Source organism: Pseudophryne corroboree, chromosome 2 (genome assembly GCF_028390025.1).
Source record: "Pseudophryne corroboree isolate aPseCor3 chromosome 2, aPseCor3.hap2, whole genome shotgun sequence".
NCBI classification, from domain to species: domain Eukaryota; kingdom Metazoa; phylum Chordata; class Amphibia; order Anura; family Myobatrachidae; genus Pseudophryne; species Pseudophryne corroboree.
Window position 1 is genome coordinate 617,030,712 of NC_086445.1, and position 14,051 is coordinate 617,044,762.

Here is a 14,051-nt window from a genome sequence, read left to right on the forward strand (position 1 = left end):
AAATCAACCCGGATATCGGTGCACCTATGCATTCGCCTTCTGGGAAAATTGGTGGACTCTTACAAGGCTCTTCAGTACGGAAGGTTTCATGCACAACCCCTCCAGCTCGATCTGTTGGACAAATGGTCCAGATCACATCTTCACATGCTACAGACTTCTCACCTGATTGAGGGCCGATGGTTCGTGATTCAAAATTGCATTCTGCTAACCACGGACGCAAGCCTCTGAGGTTGGGGAGCTGTCACCCAGAGGGTTCAGTTTCAAGGAAGATGGTCAAGTCAGGAAGTCGTCCTTCCAATCAACATTCTGGAACTCAGGGCTATATACAACGCCCTTCATATCTTCTTCGGGATCAGGCCATTCAGGTCCAGTCGGAAAATGTCACGGCTGTTCACGTACATAAACCGACAGGGTAGAACGAAAAGCAGAGCAGCAATGTCAGAGGTGTCAAGAATTATCCTCTGGGCAGAAAAACACGCTGCAGCGTTGTCGGCGGTCTTCATTCAGGGAGTATACAACTGGGAAGCAGACTTCCTCAGCAGACACGACCTGAACCTGGGGGAGTGGGGCCTTCACCTGGAGGTGTTCAGGTGCTTGACAAGTCGATGGGGATATCCACATATCGACATGATGGCCTCTCGTCTCAACAACAAGCTCAAGCGGTATTGTTCCAGGTCGAGAGACCCACAGGCAGTGGCAGTGGACGCTCTGAAGAATCCATGGGTATATCAGATGGTGTACGTGTTTCCTCCACTTTCTCTGATCCCAAGAATTCTGAAAAGAATAAAAAGGGAAAAGGATTAAGCAATTCTCATTGCTCTGGACTGGCCAAGAAGGACCTGGTACGTGGACCTCCTGGAGATGCTCCTCGAAGATCCGTGGCTTCTTCCTCTTCGTGAGGATTTTCTGCAACAGGGCCTGTTCGTCTATCAAGACTTACCACAGCTACGTTTGACAGCATGGAAGTTGAACGGCTGATTCTTGCTGGAAGAGGCATCCCTGACAAAGTCATCCCGACTATGATTCAAGCCAGGAAGTGGGTAACGTCTAAACATTACCACTGTATTTGGAAGAAATACGTCTCTTGGTGTGAGAGCAGAAAATATTCTGCGGTGGAATTTCATCTGGGACGATTCCTGCTTTTTCTGCAGTCAGGTGTGGATGTGGGCCTATGTCTTGGCTCAATAAAAGTCCAGATTTTGGCCTTGTCCATTTTCTTTCAGAAACAATTGGCTTCTCTTCCAGAGGTCCAGACGTTCTTGAAAGGAGTTCTGCACATCCAACCTCCCTTTGTGCCTCCTACGGCACCTTGGGATCTCAATTTGGTGCTGCAGTTCCTCCAATCAGACTGGTTTTGAAAAGTTACAGGAGGTAAAGGTTAAGTATCTTACGTGGAAGACCGTCACACTTTTGGCCTTGGCTTCAGCAAGATGTGTATCGGAGCTAGGGGCGTTGTCTCACAAGAGCCCCTACTTAATTTTCCATGAGGACAGAGCTGAACTCAGAACTCGTCTACAATTTCTTCCTAAGGTGGTGTCCGCGTTTCACATCAACCAACTTATTGTGGTTCCGACTGTTACGGACACATCTGCTACTCCAAAGTCTTGTGAGGGCTTTGAAGGTGTAGGTAAAAAGGACAGCTCTTTACAGGAAATCGTTCTCTATGATCCCAATAAGAATGGGTGTCCTGCTTCAAGGCAGTCCATTGCACGCTGGATCAGGCTCACTATCCAGCATGCTTATTCCTCGGCAGGTTTGCCAGTTCCGAAATCTGTTCAGGCCCACTCGACTAGGTCGTGGGTTCTTCTTTGGCGGCTGCCCAGGGTGTCTCGGCTTTACAGCGCTGCCTGCCGAGCAGCTACTTGGTCAGGTGCGAACATGTTTGCAAAGTTTTACAAGTTCGATACTTTGGCCTCTGAGGACCTTCAGTTTGGTCAATCAGTTCTGCAGGAACCTCAGCACTCTCCCACCCGGTTTGGGAGCTTTGGTACTTCCCCATGATACTAAAAGGAATCCCAGTATCCTCTAGGAAGTAAGAGAAAATAGGATTTTAATTACCTACCGGTAAATCCTTTTCTCGTAGTCCGTAGAGGATACTGGGCACCCCCCCCCCCCGGTGCTTCATTTTTCCTGCAATATTACTTGGTTAAGTATTGTTGTTTGGTTCAGCTGTTGCTGTTCCTGTTTCATGTTTGGTCAGCTTGGCTTTCTTCTTGTTTGTGTGTGCTGGTTCGGAATCTCACCACTATCCTTATCTAATCTTCTCTCAAAGTATGTCCGTCTCCTCGGGCACAGTTTCCTAGATGGGTCTGGTAGGCAGAGCATAGAGAGAGGAGCCAGCCCTCACTATCAAATTCTTAAAGTGCCCATGGCTTCTAGTGGACCCGTCTATACCCCATGGTACTAAATGGAACCCCAGTATCCTACGGACTATGAGAAAAAAAATCCTATTTTACCTGCACTAGTCCCAGAGAGTGGCCGCCATCTTAGAGATCAGCACTTAGTGGGCTGCAGAATAACCTCATGCTGCATTTTACCCACTGTAGCTATATCACAGCATTGAGTTGACTGATACACAGGGAGTCCGCCACATCACTCTCTTGCAGCTCATCAAGCAATTCTCTGCAGCAGCAGCTGCCACTCACAGCAACAACACCTCTACACCCCAAGCCAGAACAGAACTATTTCCATATTCCACCCTGGACGGTGGCTCTGCGGATCAGGTCACTGGACTTTGGAGGTCTAAATAGACTTTATACTTTTTGAATAATATCTGAATATCACTATTTTCTTTAAAATGTTCTCTTTTGGACTTCCGGTGGGCGGGCCCGACACAGTGGGCACATCTTAATGGAGCTCCCAAGCCCCTGACCCTTACCATTGGTTATTGGGGTCCCTGTCACTTCCTCTACACTCGGGGTGATGACAGAGTAGCCTGGGATAGCGCAGGCAAAGATGCATGAAAGCCACCGGCTCCCTGCTCCACATACCGCTGGAAGCGTGGCCAAGAGGCCCAGGGCTCGGCTGGCGTCCCCCCGCTCCCGCACATATCTCCACATGCTGCCGGATCTTTCTTAGCGGCAGACTCTGTCCTGGTCACGGTCTGCCCGCTGCTGCTGTGGGTCTGGACGGGTGAGAACCACCATCTTCTCTCCAAAGTGCGTAAGAGTGCGGGCGCTAAGTACAAATTACACAATAGTGTCGTTTAGTTAAAAGGTGGGACAGTAGCTATGCTACAATAGCACAAAACTACCTGGTTTCTAAAGCAGATTAGTATAAAACTTTTGTTTAAACTGTATTGCCTCTGGGGGTAAAGCTGCCAATCAGAACGAGTGAAAATTTTCTGTACAGAAAAACAAAGTGTATTTGAGTGAGCAAAAGTAGAAGTGAGTGGATTGAACCCGGGAATTCGGGATCCCGTAGTTGGTACACCAAGTGAGTGGAGGCTTGGCGGCATGAGGCGGCTGACTCACGTTAGTATAGATTGGAATACGTAAGTCGTGAGGAGACTTACACAGGAGCTTGGTAGGGAATTGTGAACTTTGTGACCCATATCGTTTTTTGATACGATCCGGCTGAGGTTTCGCAGCTTGGGATTCGATTCCAGTGATCGTAAGGCGGATAGGTAACAAGTACCTATACGCTGTGCGATTGGACCGCGCGTTTGTGGGTGCGATATATAGCGCAACTTGATACCCCTTTTACAAGCTTTTGCGTAAAATTGCGGTATCATTAGCGCTGTGTAGAGCATACGCAAGCGTGATTTGTGTATAAAAAGTGCATAGGGAGTTTTCGCTGGTCTCTCTCAGGAAAATCTCCAACGACAGATACTTTACAGGAAAGGGTAAGTTATTCCTAAAAACTTCCAGTAAATATAGGTCAATTAGGGGCCCTAAGTTGGGTACATCGCCTTCGCTATCGACAGTATATGGTAGTACCGGCCAACGTGGGCAAGAGTGGGTGGAAGCGCTCTGAGAACTTTCACCGTCGCCTTATATTGAGTATTTTGGTATTTGTGGGATTAGCCGAGAAGGCAAGACCCGCAAATTATGGGAGCCAGTTGCTCAGCTAAGGGACGTATGCTAGCCAGGGTTTAGGCAAAAGAGTTGGGACCGAGAAGGTTAGACTCGGGACCGAGAAGGTCAGAATTGCAGCCAAGAGGTTTATTATGTGTGGAAAATATGGTCCACACGCTGAAGTTTATTGTGATGAATGGGTACGTATGACTGACAACGATAGGGTATCATTCCCTAGGGTGGGCAGCTTTGAACCAGAGGTACTGCAGAATGTAGACAGTAAATATGTCTAATTAAATCCAGAAAACAAAGGATCAGACATAACGATTGTTTAAAACTATGGCAACAAAAGGGGGAAATGCAAAGGGAACAAACCCGCAAAGCAGGTTCCAAACCTAGCAGGAATGAGGACACAAACACACCATTATCGACACAGGTCGAGAGGGAAAAGATGGCTACAGTCAATGGTATATCTATGAATGGTAGTATAATGCAAGAGAAATGTATTAACCCTAATTTTTGCAAAATGTATTCTGTTTTGAAGTCTTTTCAAGGTTGTAGGTCACAAGAAGATGAAGGACCCAGCCAAATTGCAGCTCTCATTCAGGCAGTCGCCTTGCAGGAAACTCAGGTGGGGCCTGTAAATCCAGTTAGAGCAGTAACAGTATTCCTCACTGAAAGAACTGGTGTGGTCACAGCTACCGGTAAGTGTGAGACGGGTCATTGCACAGAGACAACAACACCTTACAGCAAACCGATTAGGAACGGAATGGTAGGATTACATCCTGTCTTGGAAATAGTAACTCCCAATGGGGGAACCGATAGTCAGGTAGTAATCCTCACCAGGAATAATGCAATGTATTGCCCGTGGTCCAGAGCTGAGCTGCGGTCAATCATTTCAGACTTCCCCCGATCCCCGGAAGCATTTAGCCAGATGTCAGAAGTTTATCAGAGATCTGGGTAATGCTCATGAACCAGCTAACAAAGATTGCCGGATATTTTTGAAAGCGTGCCTATCCCCTAATATTGACACCCAAAAATGTATCACTGATTGTAGATTAGAGTCGGATAGTCCTATGACTGACGGAAACAATCAGGAGAATGGGGAACGAATTAACAGGCAACTAGAGTTGTATTTCCCCACTACTGTTAAGTGGAGAAGAATTTTCTCCATAAAACAGAGGGGAAATGAAATGGCATCTGAATATTTCCATCGGGCCCTGCAAATAATGGATAGATACATTGGGATATCAGATACAGGGAACGATGCGAATTACAGGGAGGTGGCTGTCTCTGTGCTAATGGACGGACTCAATAAGACAGTAAGGGACAGGGTACAAACATCTTTGCCTAATTGGAGTGGGGCCACATTAGCTTGTCTTAGAGAGTGCGCAATTGAACACCACAAGAATGTTGCTAGGCGCAGAGAACAACAGGAGGAGAAGCTGATGACAATAAGTCTACAGGCTTTTGCAGCAAAGCCTCATCAGCCTAAACCCCAAAACCCTGGTAGTTGGAAAAGACAGAGAATATGTTACATTTGTAAAAAGGAAGGGCATTTTGCCAGAGACTGTAGGAGTAGTAGAACACATAGTCAATATAGACCCCCTAGACAGAAAACACAAGCCACATTATTAAACACATAAATGGGACATATAGTAAGGAATCACGAGCCATATAGAAAACACAGATTCGGTTAATGGGTAGAACGGAATAAATGCAACTTTACCCTTTTGACAAAACTTGCTGGGGTTAAGATGGGGCCTCTAAACTTTTGCTTCTTTTTCCTAGCAGAAATGGCCCCTGATTAACTTAACAGGAATTTTGTTAGATATGGTATTCATATAGCGTGCTCCCGCCCAGGAAGTACAAAGTATGTTAGACACCCACGAAGACTAATGTTACATTTCACTGTTCTAGATTCATGTCCATCACAGGTAGAGGAAATTATCTCACAGATACCAGGTTCCCTATGAACTTAGGATGGACAGGACACTGGATTGATGGCTGGGATAGTCCCAGTAGAGATATGACACATAGAAAAATTTTTAGGGGTATAGACAGTAGAGGATCACTTCCCCATAGTGCCCAATCCAGTTGTCAAATTTTATAAAATCCTCTTTGCCTCTACAAACTTATCTGTTACTAACCTCTATGTGATTTTTCTTCAAAGTTTCCTCCTCATCTCTTACGTTCACCGACAGGAGGGTACAATACATGGACCCGATCACAGTTCAAACGCCACATGCCTACGCAGTCCTTCAGAGCTCTGCCCAAATCCAGTATATCTCACCAGCATAAGGACATAAGGACACCAGTATTAATGCAGTGTGCCTGGTCAGGCACAAAGGGTGGAGAATGAGAATACTGGTGAAGGGAGACTGTGTACAGACGCCGATATGCATGATGGTGTGACAGCCTGTTGGTGAATGCCAAACCTGACATTTTCGTTTTTTATTTACTATTTTTCCCCTCTCTTCTCTCATCCAGAGACGGTTTACTTCACATAACTGATAACACACGATAGTAAATTAAAATGCTAAATTTGTGTTCCCTACAGGAAAAGGCAGTCTGGAGGGCAAAGGGGTATGGCCAGAAGTCCTCAGGACTTTGGACAGGTGGACACGGTAAGTCAGTAGACCCCAGAGCATATCTTCCAAGTCTAGCTGAGGTGGCACACGGTCTGACTCATCTAGGCAAAGAGGGTATGTGCAAGTTGGTAAGAACCTACTGGTGTGCGCCAGGATTCTCTTCTCATGCAGGTAAGAGAGCAATGACATGTTTTACTTGCTTGAGGAAGAATATTGGAAAAACAATACCAACAGAGCCATCCCATATCCCTCCGACAGACGAACCTTTTCAGGTAATACAAATCGATTTCGTACAGTTACCACCCTGTAGGAATTTGAAATATGTGTTAGTTTGTATTGATGTATTTTCCAATTGGGTAGAATTGTGCAGGAATTTGTATGTAGATATGGTATCCCTAGAGTGATTGAAAGTGATAGGGGTACCCATTTTACAGGTGAAGTCTTTCAGGTCATGTGCAAACTGATGGGAACAAGCTGAGCAGAGTAATGGCTGAAACTGGATTGTTGTGGCCAGAAGCTTTGCCACTAGTGTTGTACAGCATCAGAACCACTCCCAGGTCTCCACTTAACGTATCACCCTTTGAAATTCTTTTTGGTCGACAACCTCATGTAATGATAGACCCCCAGGATGATTTGAAATGTAATAATGAAGTGACTGTGAAATATTTGGTTGGGATGAGCCAGCAGCTGAGAAATCAACAAAGACATCTAAAGCTGGTGATTCCTGATCTACCGGACAGTAATTGTCATGACATTGAGCCTGGGGATTATGTGATGAGTCAAAATTTCTTACGCTCAGGTTGCCTCATAGACAGGTGTGAAGGACCATATCAAGTCTTGTTAACCAGCACGACAGCATTGAAGGTCGCCGAAAGAGACTTGGGTCCACTCGTCCCACTGCAAGAAGGTCGCTGACCCGGAGAGAACTCGTGACAAAGTAGTTTGGTAACTGTGAGTTCAAAGTGAACTGTGTGTTCAAAGAGCAAGGCAAAGAGACACTTGAGTGTTTGTACCGGTAAAGTTGAGAGGCAGGACTGTTGAAGGGCATCTGAGCACAGAGAGCAACAAGATCTAGAACGGTTGTCGCACCATTTTCTTTTTTCACCTCCCCCTGTATTTTCCTTTCTTTTCTCCTTCTTATTTTCCTTCTTTCCCCTAACGAAATGGATCGATCACAAGAGACTGCGTTTCGGGTTCTACTAGTAATTCTGTTTTTGATCAGGACAATTTGTTTTGGTGAGGGTCCCAGAGAGGTCGAGCGGGGATCTGGAATGGGTTCTGATGGCAAGTACGAATTTGTAGGATCTCAGGAGCAGCACATCACTCGAGTAAAGGCTGGTATCAGTAAGCGCTCTGGTAGTCATGGAGCTCGGAGGCACTGTGAAGGGATATTGTCTGCTGAACTTGTACGCCAAATAGCCAACAGTGGGAGGTATTTTCGGTATAGGTATACCTGTGGAAGCAAGACCATGTGGGTTGGAAAAGTATCGTCAGGGTATTGTGCCCATATCATCCAACCCGACACTTGTACTGAGCAGATGGGAGAACTAGGGATTGGAAAGTTTGCAATATGGTGATGTTACATTTTGTCCCCTATGTTCTCCCAGGTGATGCCTATTTCATATGTGGGAGGAAGGCATACAAGTGGCTTGCCCTGAGCTCAGAGGGATTGTGTTATATTGGGAGAGTACTACCGGAGGTCATGACCATAACCCATGATAAAATGAAAGACGTTCACCGCAGTGCTCAGGCTCCTTATACTCATACTCACTATGAACACATCATCAAGACACACCTCATAGATAGGGCAGAGCACGCAGCCTCTGATTTGATCCACGAATCCACCGGGATTCAGTTCCTTCTCGCATTAGACATTACCCGTACTGCCAGAGGAACTATAAATTATAAGTATATCCATGCGCTAGCGAACTTGATAGATAATATCACTGAGATGTATGATGACACCTCCAGGTACACAGGAAGGGAGTTACAAGCCTACAAGAAGGAACTGATTCAGCACAGGATGGTCCTTAATTATGTCACAGAAATGACAGGTGGGTGCTGTGTTACTCTGGCAACTCAATATGGTGTGAAGTGCTGTACATATATTACGAACAGCACTGACGACCCAACGGAGATCATCGATCAGAAGATGGACGAGATCTTGCAGTTGAAGTGGGAGTTCAGGAGGAAACACAACTTTACCTTTGCGACTGTGAGTAATGAACTGACCGGCTGGGTCTCATGGTGGAACCCACGCAAATGGTTCTCAGGTTTAGCAGAGTGGGCTCAAAATGTCATTATGAGTGTGGGGAAGTTTCTCCTTTGTATCCTGGGAGTCATCATAATTATTGGTTTGATATTTCGGTGTGTTCAAATTCTAACGCGGCACAAGCACGGCACAGATTTGATGAGTCTAAGGAGCGGGGCGCTGTTACAGCAGCAGATTTAATTTATGATCCATCCATAGAGACAGCGTTATGATAAGGATTGCAAATTAATTTTATGGCCTGTTTCTTTCACCCGTTTTTCTTTGTCTCCCCCTCTGCCCAGATACATCCAACTGGAAAAGACGTCAGCCCTACCCAAAATGTTTATGTGAATGTATTTTTATATATGTGTCTTATCTTCATCTCTTCAACCTCCAGTTAATGGCCCACATAGTCGACAGGTGATATCCACATATACTAGCACTCACGTATGTTCCCCTTCCATGTATCATCAACTAAATGTGCACCCCATTTGTTGGAACAAGAAGCCGAAAAGAGCTCGGTAGTGCTGATTGGCCCATTTTCAGACCCTTAATACGGGATGAGAAGGATTTAATGTATACTTCGCAATACCTCGAAGCTTATTTAGAGCATATACGGCACGATGATACATGTCCCTCAGACATGGATTCATACATGCTTTTTACTATCCCACTAGGTCATACATTTCCCCATATATTGTATAGGTAATATTTTTATTCCTGTTTATTGATTAGTTAGTGGCAGTTATTGATGACTGCCAAAGGGTGGACTGTCGAAGTCAGAAAATATTACAGTACACACATTACGTACAAACACCACATAGATGGCCTCCGTGTGCGTACGTATTCGGCCATGCGTACACATATTCGCAATTTGCATATGGTCGCTTCCGCGGTCCTGCGCATTAGAGCGTGGTATGAGTAATTACAGTGGAATTTGTACTCGCATGGAAAAGCCACAAAGACATATCATATATCTAATCCATATATTGCATAAATCCCACACTGTCTGCTTTCTCTTCTAATAGCATGAAGATCGGTCACACATAAATTTAACTCCCAGAGACTCAAATACAATAGCCTTATTTACACAAAGCTTTGAAATTCTATGAAGAAGGCAAACACCTTTGTTTACTTGTATTATTCTCAGGTAGCCCAGTTTCTGTCGACAACAATAAATACTGGATTGTCATTGTCTTGTCTGAAGACAAGACAAACAAAAAGACAATACCCAGGAACCTAGGCTGAGGAGAAACTCAATTAGCAATAGCTAACAAATACAAACCAGACATTTAGAAATCTGAGGTAATAACATTCATAGTCTAAACTCTTGGAGATGTATATATTTGTATATATATATAGTCCAGAAATTGGTCTGGCACTCCTCGTCCTCCCAAGGGAATGGCTTCGGTGCCCTCCTTAAGAGCCAGCAGCTCAATGTATAGCACCAATGAAAGGCGGCACTCGGAGACTTTCACAAAATGATCAACGTGGTTTAATGTGGGTCGTCAACGTTTCGGGAGACGAACTCCCTTCTTCAGGACACAGCAAACAAGTGTGACATGCAGTGCAAAAAACATTTAAATAACTTACCATCCCCAGGCCCGCCAGCCCCCGCCGCGGCCAGCGGCGTCCCGTCCCACGGCACCCGCACTTCCGGTGTGGCAAACCCCGTCCTCCGGAAGTGACGTCACTCCGTGTCCGGGCGTCGCGGCCGCTGCGGATGAAAACACAGGGGGTTGAGCACACGTTGCCATGGGGACCAGTAAACATAACATCACAACATCACAGACTGGAAAACAACAGTAAAAATATGACCAATAAAACATTATATGTGCCCATAGTGCTTAGGACACACACCGCGGAAAGCGTGTGTGTGAATTAAAATGCAAAGTGCGTAAATCTCTCACTCCTGTCGCATACATAGTTCACCCTCCAGAGAAACCCTGAAGGATGCGTTGATGTTGAAGGAATAAACTTAACAACAGCTGTACATTACTATATTCAGAAATCTGCACCTAGTCTACAAGCGTGTATTCCTCAGGTGCAGGCACCTGTCAGCCCAATGGAAGTAAATGGATTACATCTCAGAGCCCAAAATTCCAGAAACAGGTCCCTCTGACCCCTGGTGGAGCATTTAGCCCCCCATAGGCTCAAGAACTAAACTGGGCATACCTAGCTCATAAGAAACAACAATATAATTCCTAACAAATTGTAATAGCAGGAGTATGTGTGTGTGTGTGTGTGTGTGTATATATATATATATATATATATATATGAGTATATGGATATATGTGGATATATGTATATCTTGAGGATGGAAATAGATAATCATATCATGTGTGGGATCATATTGTTCAGAGTCACGTAAACATTAATCTGGTGAGAATAACAATATTATCATATATTACCACATTAAGTTATTAATAATACCAGATTTATGTATGATTAATATGATGGTTTTAACTGGTCATGGGGTGGGAACTCAGATGCAAACAACAGAAATCACATCTCAAGTCTTAGCCATCGCCCACTTCTTGAGCTGACCAATGATCCCCGGTGCACAGGATATGTCCCACCCCCGAACCAATGGAAGTAGAGCACACAGTGTCTATTGTATTATGTTTTAATGCACTGTATAAAGAGCCAGCTACATGCCAGGTCACTATCACAGACTCTAAAGGTCATCTACCCAGATGACTGAGGACCAGACTGGGAAGCGCAGGCGAAAACCAAACACGTATGTACCATTGACTGTAGCCATTATTCTATTGTATTGTTATTGTAACCCCCTTTCAGAAAATATATGTTGGTGTGTCGGAACCCGGCATTTTAAATACAATCTGGTGCCGTGTTTCCTTTCCCTGCTAAGGTATTAAAGTGTATTTACAGCCACTCGGGCTGCTGCATTGTGCTAACAGCGTATAGGCCTGTGTACGCAAACTGTGTAGTCACTACGCCCTTTAGGCATACGTACGCAGAGTGTGTACACTGTGCGACTTTGTGTACGTAAGGTTTGTGAATAACATAAAGGTGAAAGGTTAATTACCACGGCCGCAGCTGCTCAATATTAAAGTGTATCAAGTGTGTTTAAGGTATATGCTTTTTAGTCCTGTAAGTAAACCAGCATATTCAATGGTATAAGAAAGAACTAATGTCTGTAACAGGGTGTCACGATCCGGGTATCTGGACGCCATTTCTTACCCATCAGATGCCTCCTAAGGCTGGCTCAGCGCTCCAGGACCGGATTCCATCTGTTATCCTGATGTGTACATTCCTGTATCCTCTCCTGTCACTCAGGGACGCTGTCACAGTAAACGCCATATTACACCTGGCATGGCGTCTCCCGCGGCCTCCGCCGCCGTCCCTGAACTTCTGCATGCAGAATGTCTGAGTGGCGATTACGTCAGCCGCGGCCTCCGCTGTGTCCGCGTGGTTGGATGTGCATCTGTCAGCCTGGCGCCTCCTGTCTCCGGTGGCCGGCGCCGCCATTACTGTTTTCATTACCACATGGATTACAAACCAAACTTCCCTCCAAGTGTCTGCATGGGCGCAGCCATCTTGGATTCTGTCAGCTGATCATTTCCACCAATCTGTTCTCAGTATTGATAATCTGCATAATTGCCTAGCCAATCCCTTCCTTGCTGCAGGTATAAATACACTGTGCCTGAGCAAGGAAGGCGTCAGTGCTTTGGTTGTCAAACCTAGTTCCTGTTTGTCTCTCTCCTGTGATTGTCTTCCAGGTTCCAGCTCCTGTCTCAAGACTTCCACCATAGAGACCCGCACCAGCATTCCACCTGCGGTGTAGCCTGACTCTCCAATCCATTGTGGATTCATCTGTTTCCAGCTACAACATTACCTGCTTCCAGCTCAGCTTCCAGCAGAGTACAGCTTCCCTTAAAGGGCCGGTGTCCTTTCTACACTTTACCACTCTCCACCGGTATTATTATTTCTCCGCTCTCAAGTTCTACATTTCAGTTCATATTTCATCGCTCCCAAGTTCATTTATTATTTAACTGGTTCCAGCCAGTATCCACTCCGTGCTAACAACAGTCTGGTTCCAGCCAGTATCCACAGCAGCTGTTTTATCTTCAGCAACCCAGCTTTTCCTGGAACACCAGCTGGCACAATCCTGGGTTATCTCCATTGCTACAGTCGGGCCTGGTAAGGACTTTCCATCTAGAAGATCATAAGAACTATCTCACACTACCAGTGCCCTGTGGCTCCTGCCATCCTGTAGTACCCAGGAACTGTATTTATTCTTTGCTGACTTTTACGTTTTCTTTTACTGCTGCTGTGTTGCGGAGTTGTCATAATAAACATCATTGACTTTTATCCAAGTTGTCGTGGTCACGCCTTCGGGCAGTTATTATTCATGTTACTTACATGTCCAGGGGTCTGATACAACCTCCCAGGTTCCGGTACATCTCAGCCCCTACAACTGAGGCTGCCTCCCGTCAGCTCAGGCCCTCAGTTGTGACAGTAAGCACTGACCTAATGAATCCAGCCGGAGACCAGGATCAAGCGGCCAGGCCGATGCAAGAACTGGCAGCCCGACTAGAACATCAGGAGGCTGCACAGGGCCACATCATCCGCTGTCTCCAGGATCTCTCTACTCGTCTGGATGGGATTCAGACAACTCTCCGTGGATCAGGCGCGTCTGGTGCGTCAACCACAGTGACTCCAGCTATAACCCCACCCACCTTACCCATTTCTGCTCCACGTCTTCATCTTCCAACGCCAGCAAAATTTGACGGGTCTCCAAGATTCTGCAGGGGATTTCTCAACCAGTGTGAGATTCAGTTTGAGCTACAACCTGGCAATTTTCCCAGTGACCGTACAAAAATTGCCTACATTATTTCTCTTCTCAGTGGCTCAGCCCTTGATTGGGCATCACCGTTATGGGAGAGGTCCGACACCCTGCTATCTTCCTACACTGCCTTCGTGTCAACATTCAGGCGCATCTTCGACGAGCCAGGCCGGGTAACCTCAGCTTCATCCGAGATTCTCCGTTTACGCCAGGGGTCACGTACTGTAGGACAATATCTGATACAGTTCCAGATCCTGGCATCCGAACTGGCATGGAACGACGAGGCCCTGTATGCTGCATTCTGGCATGGCTTATCTGAGCGTATTAAAGATGAGTTAGCTACCAGAGACTTACCTTCTAAGTTAGATGAGCTAATCTCACTC